We start from the raw sequence: 16,748 nt of genomic DNA, 5'->3' as shown, positions 1-16,748 counted from the left end.
TATCTCCCATTGTAAGAGGGGCACTTTCAACTCAGGGTGGGTTTTGGGGGGGGGGGGATGTTACATTGCTCTGCCTAGGGCGCAAGGGTCTACAGACCCTTGTAACACTGCCCCCGCCCAAAAAACAAAATCTACCCTGAATTGAAAGTGCCCCTCTTACAGTGGGAGATATATAGTGTCAGACTGACTGTCTGCCTGTCTCTCTTTACCTTAATTCCTTTATAATGATAAAGGATTCTCATCCACTTTGTGCCTAGGAAAAAGATGGAATATCTGGAATGCCTGTTTTTTGTGCATGTAAAAATCTGCACCAAAGTCTGCTTCTGCACACACTTTTACATGCACAAACCCATGCTTTGTGCCCGAATGGCTTTGAAAATTCACCTATTATTGTGCACAAAAAATAGCATCCTATGCATTGTCTTAGCGTACACACTCAATCAGTCACCTAGCATGTTAATGGGTATGTGCTAAAATAAGCAGCAGTCAGAATGAGCTATTTCATGCATGCCTGCTAAGGCCTCCGATTTAACTTTTGCTTCAGAGGTCTACGAAGGTCTAAAGGAACAGCTTGCTAGTGGGAACCTGGGATGAAGAGCGTGCTCCCTTGATCCGGAGAGGTGGCCTTGATATGCAATGCCCCTCCCCCCCACCAGAGCACAGCTATGCCCAGCAAGGGTTAGACACAGCAGTACCTGAGGAGTTGGTGTGGGAGTGCATATCCCAAAGTTAAGTTAAATGCGGGATAGAGTCAGGAAAGGTGAGGTCCTTGGGCCATGACCCAGCCGGGCTGGGAACCGGTTGGAGAACAGGATTTCTGGGCAGACAACTTTGGCTTTGCCTGGGATGAGGGGCAGGAATATAGATTTCCTGGCTGGGACTTACTGTTTCCACTTGATAAAGCAGATTTTGTGCATTCATTGTGTATTGTCTCATTGTGATAAGGAGCAAGGATGAGCCCTGGTTATAAATTATCTACCTTGCAATAAGGTATAACAAATCTATTGTTCTAAATAATGCCAATTTAAAAAAAGCTTCCTGAAGGGTTAACAAAAAATACATGTTTAATATATTCCAGTAGAAACTCTTCTCTACTCTTTCTGCTTTGATTTTACCACTTCCTTTAAAAGCAAATCCATTTATCCAGTGGTTTGTGAATAATGGCACACCTTGAAAATATATTGATTTTTTTCCCTACAAACCATACAATAACATTGAGTTTTACTTAAAAAAAAAAAATCCCAAAACCCTGAATTATTGTCAGAGGAGGTAAAGATTGTTTTTAAACTTACATTTTCTTCTACAGATGGAGAGAAATGTTTATATTTATGGAAGAGAAAGCGCGAGAAATAATGAAATATCCTGCAGCAAGGGCTGAGGCTACTGCCTTTGAGATGTGTTTACATCAGGATATATTTTTAGAATACAGACAAACATACAGTGGGCGTTCTTGAAAGCCTTTGAAGGTGTCAAACAGTTGCAGCTGGCATGCTGCCTAAAACCTGATTTGTTTCCATGTGTAGTTTATTTCTTCTTTTCTCTCCTTTTGCTTTACCTTGTTATCCCTGTATCAGTCCCTCCTGTGAGCCATGGCACATGTGCCTTCCACATCTGGAATTCAGTACTCAAGTTTTGAAAATGCGGTTCTAGTAGCCAGTCCTATAGACTGTGATAGTTTTACTGGACCATAAAAAAAAAAATATAGTGATGAGCTTGGGAGATTACATGGGTGCCTTCTCCAGATGTGACTGCTGAATTGTGTTTCCATTATTTTGGTTAACGGAGCTAAGTCATGCGGTGAGCTGCAGTAGCATTCTAGAAGCAGTTCTGTTTGAAATGACAGCTTTTATTGTGCACTATTGGCAAACAGCGCACACTACTATTTTTTTTTAACAAAAATATTTCTTTTTAAAATGACTAAAAAAATGTTTGCCTGCATACCCCTAGCAGCCAGTTGCGTTGGTTCTGTGGAAAACTGGAATCTTTGGATGTTGCGTTACCTTTTGTTCATCCGACAGGAAATACTAATATAGTACATAAGCCTATGAGATCACACAGGACCTAGGTTATCTCAAACGCTCAAGTGCTCCACTATTGTGGTGTACAACACTCATCTGCTATGTTACTAAAATTACAAACATTTGTTGGTCCAATGAAAATGAAAAAGTATCACACCTACAAAGCCACACTTTGGAAGTCAAACCAAGAAATGTAATTTAATTAGCACCCCTCTCTGCCCCCTCCTAATTTGAAAATCTTTTAGCAATGAGCCTCGGCAGGGCGAAAGTGACTGAGGAGTAGTTCAGCCAAGCACCAGAAGTATCGCCATTGGGCATAGTCATATGGAAAGAATAAACTTGGGTGATTAAACATAAAAATGGTCAACAATGACTTGGAAAAGTATAAGGTACTATTTGGTCTTAATCCAAATGAATCTTCTTGGAGATTAATATGCAACAATAAGAAAATACTGGTTTATTGACTCCTACAAGTAGAGTGTGTTTGGATTGTATTTATTGATTATAAGCTAGAGATGTATCATGATATTTTTGTTATTACTCTATTTTATTTCTGTGTTGTATGTGAACCATGTCGGGTCAAATTTTCATTTGAGGGAGGTGATATAAAAATCTAACAAAAAACAACATTTGCCAGTTTTCCGTTTTGGTTTATACCGTTTGACTGTATAAATCTAGCATGATTTTGGTAATTAATAAGTAATGTCTGCTTGGCCTTCGATAGGAAATACACCTGTGACAGGAGCCATACTAGCTTCACTATTTCAGGTAACACATACCAGCACTGTAACATTTTAATCAGTGCCTTTGAAATCTACGTCTGCACAATGCATTTCAGTTCTTTTCATGCTCTTGGTTTCTTTTCCAAAGCCCTAGGGGTTCTACAGAAACTCTCAGGATTCTTGTAAACCCTTTTTATTTCTCTTTAAAGCTGGCAGAATGACAGGTTTTAGTTATTCTGAGTGCTAAATTATTTATCCTCCTCCCCCTCCTCGCCTGGACTTCTGAATCTTTAACCTGGCTCCTGGGATATATCTGAAGACTGCTTTCCATTTAAAATGGAGCAGTTTTTATCTTTTGTCTTTAATATTTTTCATCATGGAAATTGCACATCCAAAGATTGAATACCTAAGGAACTAAAAGTTCAATAGCTGGACTCTAGCTAAAGAAGCTGCATTCATTTCAGAGGGAGAATCTGAATAAGATGACAAACAATTTGAGGGTTTACATCCAGTAACCAGCACTGGCATCTGAATCCCAAATTATTGAATACAGTGCACTTCAGCATCTTACTCCAGACCATTCTTTGTATTGTCAGTGGATTAAACTATTGGCTGCTACTCTGACTTCCGCTGGTGGTTTGGGAAACCATTTGATGCACAGTGCAAGGCTTCTGCTGGTCCAGCTGCTACATCTGCCACCAGATACAATGGTAAAGAATTTATATTAAGTCATACTCCTCAGCATGCAAACGGAGAGCATGGGACAAGAAGTACCTCCTACAGGCTCTATACCTTCACCTTGCTTCTTAGCTTTGTTCCTCCGCTACTTGCTATAGGATCAGTTTTCATACTTTTAAAACTTTGTTTTAGATCTGGGGGAAAACTAGGAAAACTAGCTGCAGAACCTGCTCTTCAATAATGGAAAAAGCTAAAGTCACCAAACCCTCTCAAACATACTTACAAATTATTTTAGTAATTACTTTTATGGCTAACATTTCCCATACAAAAGCTGCTTTTCAAAAGCCACTGTTTGCCTTTTTAAAACTGCCTTGGTATATTGCAATGACCAGAATCTCATCTACAGCATGAAAATTGTCTGTCTTATCATAATTCAAATATATTTTTCCCTACATTCATACCTTCACTCCCTCACTCAAGCAGTCACACCTCACACTTGCACTTTTACACACTTTCTAATCTACAAGCAAATAACCCATCTTGTCATCTCATCGTCTGACACAGTCATACATGCTGAAGAATCCGAATATCATATGCATTCTCAAGACGTTATTAGAAACACCATTATCTACAGTAACAGTACTGTGACCCAATACGACAAGCAATTCCCACAGAAGGTTTTCTCACACGCATTATCCTCACAACCATTATAACAAATACTCATCTCAGAAACGCTCTTCTCAAGCATCATAAACACTATCAAATGACAAGAATACTATAGACCTAAACAGAAAACACCTTACACAAATGGGAACCAATCCGCAAAGCTTTTTTCTGAAATACCCAGGGCCTCCGAGCTACGTTTCTTTTTACAGTTGAAGGCATTTTCCTGATTTTTGGTTAACTCAAATCTAGTGGGCTTTGCATGCACCCAAGCCACAAACTGGTATGTAAAAAAACCCCAAAAAAACCCTGCTGTCATATTCCTTCCAGAGGGAGCCCCAAGTATCAGAGCACCACTGAGAGTCTGCACAGTTCATTTTGTAAATTCCTCTAGATCAAATCTGTATTTGTGGACAGGTGTTCTGATGCAGTCCCCAGTTTCATGTTCTCCATCATTTGCACGCATCCGCGGGTGCCCTCATTTGGAAACATAACCTCAAATACTGCTTTATGCAGAGCACATCCCTGTGCTGTCCTGCTATAGCTGAGTATCAGCAGAGATGTCACAGTCACGATGTCAGCATCCGTGTACAAAATGTTTCTCACTGCTGAGAATATAATGCAGTGCACACTTCTTGCAGTGTTCTGGGAACATTCTGTACTGTGACTTGGTTGAAGCCTTTATTTAAACATCTCAGTTTGGGTTGTCTCACTGTTGGTCAATATTCTAGTTTGATTTGGCAGAAGGATGAATTACTTTTCTTGATGAGCTGATCCTATGCTATACAATAAGAACTACATCAACAACCTGTTTACAATGTAAGGGATTCAGCAAAGTATTTGAGTTTTAATTATGATGTTGAATTTTGTAAACTGCTTAGGCTTACCCTCATTGATTAAGCGGTATGTAAGTTTTAAAATAAATATGCCTTACTGCATACTTCCGCCTCCTCACAGACTCTGAATGTGTAATATCCGAGAAGTAGGTCTGTGCCCTGTGCCCGGGCACTGCTTTCATGGAGTGGGTTTAACACAATTCATTCTCCCAGCTCTGGCTTCTTCTCCTGTCCTGAGAAGGAAGCTAGGATCCAAGGGTAAACTGCTGGTCCCTGGGACATGGAGCCTCTCTTGGTGCCTTTCAGTGTTTTGACTTCAAAGTTCATTTCAAATGTCCTTATGGTACTTACTGCCTATTGGGGTCATCCTTGAAGTGTTTTCCCTATAGTGGGCTGCATCCCATGCAATATAACCATACTTTCATGTCTTTTTTTCTTTCCATGTTTACTGGCTTGAGATATAGCCTGTATTTATTGCTTTTACATAAGTTTGTGTTTATTGGGAGGTAATATTTCTTTATTGCATTAAGTAGACTTTTAGGAGCTCTGTTATTCCTGGAACTCCAGTCTTTAGAGATTGCAATCAACCAAACAACCTGATGTGCCATTCTGGCATAAGCGAGGCCATAAAGTTATTTATATTCTTTCTTCCCAAAGTGTGGGTCCCAATGAGACAGGGATGCTTTTCTTACACATCCCCTTGTGTTTCCCCTGGGGAGGATGCTGGGCTCTGTTGCAGTGAGGGCAGAAATAAAGACCCTGGAGCCACTTGGATAGTGGTGGCAGTCCGGGAGTGAGGTCAGGGGGTCATCCGGGGGTGTGGCGGAGGTTCGGGGGCGGTCCCGAGTCCTCTGGCACAGCGGCCAATGCCGAGGGATGGTGAGCCGGCAGGTTGCGCGAACAAATCTACACCCGCACATAAATTTAAAAATCTGGCGCACAGGATTCCCTAATCCCTACCTGCAAGACAGGCCCAGGTGACCAGAGAGGCTCCTAAATAAAAATCTCAAATATCTCTAAACTTAGATCCAGAGGGAACTCAACCAGACAGGTTGTGTACTGGAAGAGGAAATCTCTCCCAACCCTGGTCAGGACCAACAGCCTGGTTAGGCTGACTTTACTGACTGGGCCTGTAAAACAAGAAAATTTAACTCCTGACACCTCTGCATTCCGTGCTAAGCTAAATGGCCTGCCTCCCAAGCTGTAGCAAGGGTGCGGTTATAGATTGTTTCATTCCATAGCCTGCAGAAGGAGGGTCTGTATTGGAGTGGATCTTCCCTTCACTCTAACCTATTCTCTCTCTCCAGCTGAACCAGGTCCTACTGGTGACGTGATCGGAGGGTCCATCACACAATATAGTAACATGAACGCAGATAAAGATTCAAATGGTCCTTCTAGTCTGCCCAGCAAGTCTGCTGCTCCATGCAGGTTACTCCCCCATGCAGAAATGTTACATCTAAAGTTAACACAGATTACCCCATGTCTTCATTTCCATCACTTGGGATCCTTCATTTATGCTACACCCTTTTGAATGCCATTACCGTTCCTGTCTTCACCACCTCTTCCAGGAGGGCATTCTATTTCCTGATATTGTTCCTGAGTCTACCCCCTTGGAGTTTTATACTATGACTCCTAGTTCTACAAGTGCTATTCCAGTGGAAAGGTTTGACTCATGTGATATCTTTCAGGTATTTAAAACTCTATATCATACCTCTCTTGTCACTTCTTTCTTTCAGGGTATACATATTTCTGTCCTTCAGTCTCATCTCATAAGCCTTCCAGTGCAGACCCTACACCATTCTGGTTGCCTTTCTCTGGACCGCTTCCATTCCCAGTACCGTTCACTATGCCCTGGGGTGTTCTTGCCCCTGCTGGTGCTGCTTTGCCCCTCTCATAGTGCCATAGGGTGTTCATGCCTGTCTTGGTGCTGCTTTGTTCCTCTTTTCTGCTACTGTTTGTGCTGGTGTTTTGTCCCTCTCTCAATTCCTTTGGATCTTCATGCTACTGTTTGTGCTGTTTTTTTGTCCCTCTCTCGATTCCTTTGGATCTTCATGCTACTGTTTGTGCTGGTTTTGTCCCTCTCTCGATTCCTTTGGATCTTCATGCTACTGTTTGTGCTGGTTTTGTCCCTCTCTCGATTCCTTTGGATCTTCATGCTACTGTTTGTGCTGTTTTTTTGTCCCTCTCTCGATTCCTTTGGATCTTCATGCTACTGTTGTGCTGTTTTTTGTCCCTCTCTCGATTCCTTTGGATCTTCATGCTACTGTTTGTGCTGTTTTTTTTGTCCCTCTCTCGATTCCTTTGGATCTTCATGCTACTGTTTGTGCTGTTTTTTTTGTCCCTCTCTCGATTCCTTTGGATCTTCATGCTACTGTTGTGCTGTTTTTTGTCCCTCTCTCGATTCCTTTGGATCTTCATGCTACTGTTGTGCTGTTTTTTGTCCCTCTCTCGATTCCTTTGGATCTTCATGCTACTGTTTGTGCTGTTTTTTTTGTCCCTCTCTCGATTCCTTTGGATCTTCATGCTACTGTTTGTGCTGTTTTTTTTTGTCCCTCTCTCGATTCCTTTGGATCTTCATGCTACTGTTGTGCTGTTTTTTGTCCCTCTCTCGATTCCTTTGGATCTTCATGCTACTGTTGTGCTGTTTTTTGTCCCTCTCTCGATTCCTTTGGATCTTCATGCTACTGTTTGTGCTGTTTTTTTGTCCCTCTCTCGATTCCTTTGGATCTTCATGCTACTGTTTGTGCTGTTTTTTTTGTCCCTCTCTCGATTCCTTTGGATCTTCATGCTACTGTTTGTGCTGGTGTTTTGTCCCTCTCTCGATTCCTTTGGATCTTCATGCTACTGTTGTGCTGTTTTTTGTCCCTCTCTCGATTCCTTTGGATCTTCATGCTACTGTTGTGCTGTTTTTTTTGTCCCTCTCTCGATTCCTTTGGATCTTCATGCTACTGTTTGTGCTGTTTTTTTGTCCCTCTCTCGATTCCTTTGGATCTTCATGCTACTGTTGTGCTGTTTTTTGTCCCTCTCTCGATTCCTTTGGATCTTCATGCTACTGTTTGTGCTGTTTTTTTTGTCCCTCTCTCGATTCCTTTGGATCTTCATGCTACTGTTTGTGCTGTTTTTTTTGTCCCTCTCTCGATTCCTTTGGATCTTCATGCTACTGTTGTGCTGTTTTTTGTCCCTCTCTCGATTCCTTTGGATCTTCATGCTACTGTTGTGCTGTTTTTTGTCCCTCTCTCGATTCCTTTGGATCTTCATGCTACTGTTTGTGCTGTTTTTTTGTCCCTCTCTCGATTCCTTTGGATCTTCATGCTACTGTTTGTGCTGTTTTTTTTGTCCCTCTCTCGATTCCTTTGGATCTTCATGCTACTGTTTGTGCTGGTGTTTTGTCCCTCTCTCGATTCCTTTGGATCTTCATGCTACTGTTGTGCTGTTTTTTGTCCCTCTCTCGATTCCTTTGGATCTTCATGCTGCTGTTGGTAGCACTTTGCCCTGCTCATGGTGCCTTGGGCTTTGAAACCTGAGCCCTGACTTTTTGTATTGATTTTACTACTTGTGGCTCTTCTCAACAGAGGTCGGAAGTGATAAGTTTGTCTGGGTAAGTTTAGGTGATAAATTAAGCAGGACTTCCCAGGCTATGTCTGTTGTAGGACACGCATTCCTAAAATTAGCTGGGGAAGCCTACCTGGACAAGATTAAGACAGCACTTTTTCTGACCAGATGCTATTGGGGCTATCCAGCCCCCAGAAGGTCCACCACCTTTCTTTTTACTCTGCTACATTTTAAAGCAGGCTCTAGTCTTCCGCATGAAGAATGAATGCAAATGATCTTGATGATGGGTTCCATATTGGAAGTTAGCAACCAGGAAAAGGATCTGGGGATCATCGAAGACAATACTTTGAAATTCTTGGCTCAGTGTGCAGTGGTGGTCAAAAAAGCAAACAGAATGTTAGGAATTATTAAGAAAGGGATGGAGAATAAAACTGAAAATGTCGTAATAGCCCTTTATCACTCCATGGTAAGACCACATCTAGAGTACTGTGTACAATTCTGGTTACTGCATCTAAAAAAAATAGCTGAACTGGAAAAGGTATAGAAAAAGGTGACCAAAATGATAAAGGGGGATGGAACAGCTCCCCTATGAGGAAAGGCTAAAGAGGTTAGGACTTTTCAGCTTGGAGAAGAGATGGCTAAGGTGGGATATGATAGAGGACTATAAAATCATGAGTGGTATAAAGCGGGTAAATACAATCAATTGTATACTCTTTCAAAATAAATACAAGGACTCAGGGACACTCAAAGTTAGTAAGTAGCACATTTAAAGTAAATCGGAGAAAATATTATTTTCACTCAATGTGTAATTAAGCTCTGGAATTCATTGCTAAAGGCAGGTAATGTAGCTGGATTTAAAAGGTAAGTTCTTAGAGGAAAAGTCCATAAACCATTGTTAACCAGGTAGACTTGGGGAAAGCCACTGCTTATCTCTGATTGTAAGCAGTATGGAATTTATCTACTATTTGGGATCCTGCCAGATACTTGTGACATGGATTGGCCACTGTTGGACCCTTGGTCCTGAGCTTGATGTACCCTTGATTTGTGTATAGCAATTCTTAAGTTCTTAATTCATTGATTTATTGATTTCAAGATGAGGAAAGTGTTAGAGAAGACACACATGCAATCCTTCACATAAAGACTTGTACAGACTGGTACATTATCATGATATGAACTTGATTACAGAAAACAGTAGAAGTTAAAAAAAAAATAAAGTAATGGAAAAGTTTTATGTTAGAATATAATTATGCCTGCTCCTTGCATCCAGGTTAGAGAAATGCTTTTGGGAAAAAAGGCACACAAATATTTAGCATTCCACAGAGCTGTATATTGTTGTGGGCTTTGCATGATAGTGGAGGTTATTTAATTTCTCCATGTCACAATTAGTACCTTGAGGTGAATTTGGGTCTGCAATTTGGAGCATCATGACAACACTGGGTATAAAGTATTCTACTACAAGAACAAAAGAAATATATTTGAAATTCATTTAGCTTTCACTGCTTAAGGACACCCCAGTCAGTTCTTTTTAGGAAATACTTTGGACTTAAGTATCTAATAAAAATGAAATTATATTTGTTAGAGCAACATTAAAGATACTTCAAAGCAGTTTGTCTCGAAAATGCTATCCTTTTTTTCAGCATTTATTTTCCATAATGGGACTCTAATACACAGTCATTAAATACAGTTGGAAACTGACATTAGAGGTAGATTTTGAAATGTCTGGCCTTCAGGCTTTCTGGGGATGTGGGGAAAAGAAGGGATGGATCTCAGTGTCAGAGAGAGACCCCTTACTTTCTACAACATATCGCGAGATCCCTCTCATGACAGACTTAAATGAGGAAGATCTCAAAGCAGAGGAGGTAAAAGAAGGTGAATGATGGAAGTTTTCAAGGGTGATGAGTCAGATGAACTGAACCAAATCACTGTGAACCGGGAAGATATAGTAGGCCAGACTGACAAACTAAAGAGCAGCAAATCACCTGGACCGGATGGTATGCATTCTAGGATACTGAAGAAATTAAAAAATGAAATTTCTGATCTATTAGTTAAAATTTGTACCTGAAGACTGGAGGGTGGCCAATGTAACCCCAATATTTAAAAAGGGCTCCGGGGCGATCTGGGTAACTATAGACCAGTGAGCCTGACTTCAGTGCTGGGAAAAATAATGGAAACTATTCTCAAGATCAAAATCGTAGAGCATATAGAAAGACATGGTTTAATGGAATACAGTCAACATGGATTTACCCAAGGGAAATCTTGCCTAACAAATCTGCTTCATTTTTTTGAAGGGATTAATAAACATATGGATAAAGGTGAACCGGTAGATGTAGTGTATTTGGATTTTCAGAAGGCGTTTGACAAAGTCCCTCATGAGAGGCTTCTAAGAAAACTAAAAAGTCATAGGATAGGAGGTGATGTCCTTTCGTGGATTACAAACTGGTTAAAAGACAGGAAACAGAAAGTAGGGGTCAATTTTCTCAGTGGAAAAGGGTAAACAGTGGAGTGCCTCAGGGATCTGTACTTGGACCTGTGCTTTTCAATATATATATAAATGATCTGGAAAGGAATATGACGTGAACGATACAAAATTATTCAGAGTAGTTAAATCACAAGTGGATTGTGATACATTACAGGAGGACCTTGCAAGACTGGAAGATTGGGCATCCAAATGGCAGATGAAATTTAATGTGGACAAGTGCAAGGTGTTGCATATAGGGAAAAATAACCCTTGCTGTAGTTACACGATGTTAGGTTCCATATTAGGAACTACCACCCAGGAAAAAGATCTAGGCATCATAGTGGATAATACTTTAAAATCGTCGGCTCAATGTGCTGCAGCAGTCAAAAAAGCAAACAGAATGTTAGGAATTATTAGGAAGGGAATGGTTAATAAAACGGAAAATGTCATAATGCCTCTGTATCGCTCCGTGGTGAGACCACACCTTGAATTCTATGTACAATTCTGGTCGCCGCATCTCAAAAAAGATACAGTTGTGATCGAGAAGGTACAGAGAAGGGCAACCAAAATGATAAAGGGGATGGAATAGCTCCCCTATGAGGAAAGACTAAAGAGGTTAGGCCTGTTCAGCTTAGAGACGAGATGGCTGAGGGGGGATATGATAGAGGTCTTTAAGATCATGAGAGGTCTTGAACGAGTAGATGTGAATCTGTTATTTACACTTTCGGATAATAGAAGGACTAGGGGGCATTCCATGAAGTTAGCAAGTAGCACATTTAAGACTAATCAGAGAAAATTCTCTCTCACTCAACGCACAATTAAACTCTGGAATTTGTTGCCAGAGGATGTGGTTAGTGCAGTTGGGTTCAAAAAAGGTTTGAATAAGTTCTTGGAGGAGAAGTCCATTACCTGCTATTAATCAAGTTTACTTAGGGAATAGCCACTGCTATTAATTGCATCAGTAGCATGGGATCTTCTTAGTGTTTGGGTAATTGCCAGGTTCTTGTGGCCTGGTTTGGCCTCTGTTGGACACAGGATGCTGGGCTTGATGGATCCTTGGTCTGACCCAGCATGGCAATTTCTTATGTTCTTATGATCTTAAGTATACGTGTAACAGTACAGTTTTCAAAGACCCCATTTCTGTACATAAAATGCTGTTTTATGCATGGAAGTGGCTTTGAAAATTGCCCTGAAATGAGAACAGGACCACCACCTAGACAGAATTCCTTGCTGCCACACTCGTTGTATTAGGGCTATGGTTTTAATGTAAGAAAAACACATCAGATGCCCACAGCATAAAGCAAGAACACCAGGTTGAATTTTTATGGTTTGTTTCTGATTTTTTAGATAGAATCATGATTTTTTTGCCCTTAGGCAATATAATGCAAAGTTCATTTAAAACAAAACAGCCAAACAGTAACCTGTGCATGTCAGGGATTATTCAGCACTGAAACACATTATATAGAACTGGCTATTACTATAACAGTTTACTCATTATAATTATGTGGAATTACAAAGGAAAAAGATGCTGGCTTGAAACAGTTAACTGCATCTGGATTCCTCCTGATCCTCCCTCAGCCTTAGAAAGCACTCCTTTTATTATTTCTGCATTGCGTCAGGAGGGAAATATTCACACACTGAGCCACAGGGATTAAAGACTGAAGCTCCAGAGAAGTCAGATCACATCCGTCAAATCCAGCTGTTTTCAATTCCAGCCCTTCACACCTGCTTTTATTTATTATTCCTTGCTTAGACAAGACTGGGCTCATTTTTCAACTTTCAACTTCCTTATGAAAAAAAAAAAAAAATCAAAGAAAATGCATTTCTCTTTGTTTAGTTTCCCCTTTAAATCCCAACTCAAGAAAGAGTTAAAAGGAAGCCCTGAAGAAATGGGAAAGACATTCACATCCCCAGGCCGAGCTGGACAGCTCCCTGGGGACGAGCAGCTAGCAAGAAGCGCCCCAGGTCAGTTGTGGGCCATGTCCGGGGAGCGCTTACCTCCCCACAAAGCTAAACATGCCCCAGGCAGCTCCTTGGTCCTCGGGCAGCAATCTAGTTTCTGTGTGCTGCTGACTGAACTGGTGTGGTTACTGCTGCTGGTAAATTATATTATGGACTGGAGAACTAATGGGATTTTATGCCACTCTTTGTAATGATATTATGCCATTATCTGACAGTTCACGGTCCTACACAGATTTTTATTTTCTAGTCTCTCTTCTTCTTGCCCTCTTTCACAAAAAAAAGTGTGAAGACCATTTCCAATATGAATTATAAGCAGGTGGGATTATTCACTCAGCGTAATTGGCTAAGGGTGAATATTACTTCACCTCTTTTTCTAACAGTGATGTCACCTTCTGCCTTGTTATTTTATGGGTGGTTTTTCTGCTAATAAACCATGAAGTTATGAAAAAATAGAGCACCAAGTTGGCTGCAGCTGTCAACCCCTCACACTGCTCTACAAACTTTTGGCTTCTCTTCATTCTGTCAATTAGAAGTCCCTTTTTTATACACTCTGTTTCAGCACAGAGAAAATCTTTCTAGAGCTCGGAGCTCAGGATAGTTCCTTCCTGACCCGGGATCACTGGATAATGGCCATTGTTACATTCAGAGACTGTCTGCTGATGAATGCAACATCTAATGCTGCTATTAATGAGGATGGTGCAAATGATATCTAAGGGAACTGATAATGCCTTACATTGAAGGGTAGTGGGAAGGTTGGTTTTAAACAGAATATTTTTTCTATTCTGGGTGCCCTGTGAGTCACTTAATCAGTATGAATGTACCTATCAAACCTGCTGCTCTTCATTATGGAGGGTTGTAACCATTCATGTCAAATTCTGCATGTAGGGCAATTAATGTAAGTGGAATGCCCCTGGATGTGTCATCTTAGCTAAGAGGGCCCCAGTCTCAATCATTTCCATAGCAGCTGGCATTTTACTGTAGAAGAACGGTCTAACAAGCTATGATTGATTTTTTTTTTTTTTCATTTTTCTGCTGGTAAGGACTCATAATTAGCAGAAACCCTGCACATGATCCAACTAAGAATCCCTTCTTTCTAAAGTGACCCTTTTATCTTGCCAACCCAGCCTTTCTGACAACATGGTCTGCTATTTCCCACTAATTAACGTTCACTTTGCGGATGCATGAATGCCCACAGATACACCATTGAACGCGCTAATGTAAAGATGCCAGTTGGCGAACACTTTGCCAGAGTGGCCATTCTCTAAATGGATTTTAAAATGACAGTCTTGAAAAAGGAAACCTCACAAAACCCATGGAAGAAAAGCACCTATTTCATTCCACCCCACGCCCCCATTATCCCCCGTTCTTTGATCTATGCTACACTGCTACTTAACTCTGTATCTGATTAATTACCCATCCACTCCCCCACTGCCTTTTTGATATTGCCTTACCCTACATTTAGTTCCATCCGGTTACCTAATTTAATCTCCTTTCTTTTGGATGCTTTACATTTGGTTATGTTGTTTATATGCACTAACCTGCCTAATTAGTGACACTGAATGGGAAATTTCTCACCATGTTAATCCATGCAAATACTGCTGCATACATTCACATTAATTTCAGTAAATTCCTACTAACTGTGACAAAGAATTCTTTATTTTCTGAAAACGTGTGCCCCAAATATCCAGTTTCATGAAACAGAATGAGAAGCTAGTACTAGTATAAAATGACCTATTGGGCTCTCATCTCTGGCCTGCTCAAAGCCTCCTTCGGCATCGCTTGCAAATGAGCACAAAATCATATTGTGCTCTCTCTGCATGCTGGCCTCGCTGATAGTTTGTCCCCAGGAAAATTACAGTATAAGATTCCAATGTTTTAGAAAATTGAAAAGGAGCATGACTGAATGAATGCCTCTTCTATGTTTCTCTGTCTCTAGCTCAGTGAGCAAACAGAAATGTTCACAAAATGCTTTAGGCCTTTTTTGGAGTCTATAAACTGAAACTATGATAGCTATTAATTTGGATTGTATTAAAGGAGGGGTAAAATCTTTAGATCAAAAGCATAGATCTGCACAGAAGCCCAAGCTTAAGCAGTGTGCATGGTATAACCAGTAGAATAGATGAAGGGATGTATCATTAGTTGTTTAACATCATATTATATATCTTAAGATATCAGTGAATTTTCTGGGCAATAAGTTAATGTATTTTCAAAAATCACTCATCGTTATGAAAGTAACTTGGCACTTCTTTGTAGAGTGTTTATATGTAGTTTGGTTGAAGGAAAAAACTGGTTCAAGTTCAGTCTTCTTTCAATTACTCATCTTTGGACAATTATTTTTACTTTGTTTCATGGTAATCCAGAAGGTTCTGGAAAACAGTTCTATGGCCTTAAAACCCAATTGCTCCACCAACTGAAAATAAAATCCACCTTGGACCCCAGGATGGTGTTTGAAGAGAATCTTTAGAGTAGCATCTATTAATTTCAGCTTGCAATTGCTTCCCATAACAAGGAGAAATACTTAGCAGGCTGTGCTGTTCCCAATAAGCAAGAACTTATTCTTATCGTCATAAAGTGGACACTTTTCAAAGAATTTGGATGGCTAAACACATTCACCCACATATAATGGCTTTTGGAAAATTGTCTCCTTCAATGTGGGTAAAAGAATGGATGCCATGAAACTTCTGAAGAAAAGGGGGCAGAGTTAGGTCAGGAGAAGAAATCAGCGCACATACTTTCTGGTGTACACTTTGCTGTAACACAAGAGCAAAGTCTGTGGGCACTTCAGTACCCATATTCTATCTGCCAGTGGATTTTCAGAGGGAAACCCCGTGGGGAGTTTCCCTTTGAAAATGAGCTTGCAGATCCACAGGTACTTTGCAAGCTGCCCAAGGACTCTGAAAATTGCCCCAGATGAGTGGAGTATATATTTGTGTTTTATGTATTTGTTGCAATAGTGGTGTGGGCTACATTTTGTCTTGCTTTGATTTTAGAAATGTTTTCTTTATTGTAACTTGCCTTGAGCACCTGATTGTTATGCAAGAAACAATTGTAAATAAATAAACAGTAAAATAGAGTAGGAAACATCCAAGTTCTTGCTTTAAGGAGAATAGTATACTTTGGTTTTCATTCTTGAAGAGAAGAGGAAGTGACATTATTTTCTTATATTATTGCAGTTCTGTAGAATACACATTGAATGCAGAATCTTTACTGTGCCTGCAGAATGTGAATAGTAAACATAATTCATAGGTGGAAAGCCATATAGTGCAGTTACACTGCTACCATTTTTGGTACAAAGAAAACTGAAGTTTTAATTAGCTATATTTTACCACAAGACAGTTGTCCTGATATAAAAAATATAACTGTAAGATTTGCAGTTGCATCAACTGTCTATTCAAGTGTAAAAAAAAAAAATTGACTCCATCTGTATTGGCCTAATGACTGATTAAATGGCTAATCACAGAACTCTTAATTAAAACCATTTTTCTATCCTAAGGAGGACGGGGAGGAAACCATTCATTAATGTCCTACAATGTGTGTCAGATTTAGTCTGTGTCATTTACTAACCATCGTCACATGAATAATTATGCACAAGGTCATTTTATGTAAACTTTTTGCATACATCATCAGCCTGATTGGATTACGTCTTGGTGCTTGACTGGGTTCTGCTTGTGGCTGCGGTTTTCTCTCACAAAACAAGTCATTAAGATTGCTGAGAAGCAGCAATAAAAGATGACATTCTTGCCTCATCTCCTGCAGGATTTTCACATCCTGTACAGGGTAAATACTGTACAGAAGGACTACTCTGTGTAGCAGACGTGCTCCACTAATATTCAAGAACTGAAAGGTAGCTCTTTCCCGT

The 16,748-nt window shown here is 40.3% G+C and overlaps 1 protein-coding gene across 2 annotated transcripts in view; it reads right to left on the bottom strand.

Annotated features, from left to right (window-relative positions):
- Window positions 1–16,748, bottom strand: part of MORN1 (MORN repeat containing 1) — a 147,276-nt gene that overhangs the window by 21,015 nt on the left and 109,513 nt on the right. The gene's annotated exons all lie outside the window — the stretch shown is intronic.

The sequence above is a fragment of the Rhinatrema bivittatum genome, chromosome 15 (assembly GCF_901001135.1).
Source record: "Rhinatrema bivittatum chromosome 15, aRhiBiv1.1, whole genome shotgun sequence".
Lineage (NCBI taxonomy): Eukaryota > Metazoa > Chordata > Amphibia > Gymnophiona > Rhinatrematidae > Rhinatrema > Rhinatrema bivittatum.
The sequence above is the reverse complement of the archived record's forward strand: the minus strand, read 5'-3'. Positions and strand labels throughout refer to the sequence as shown.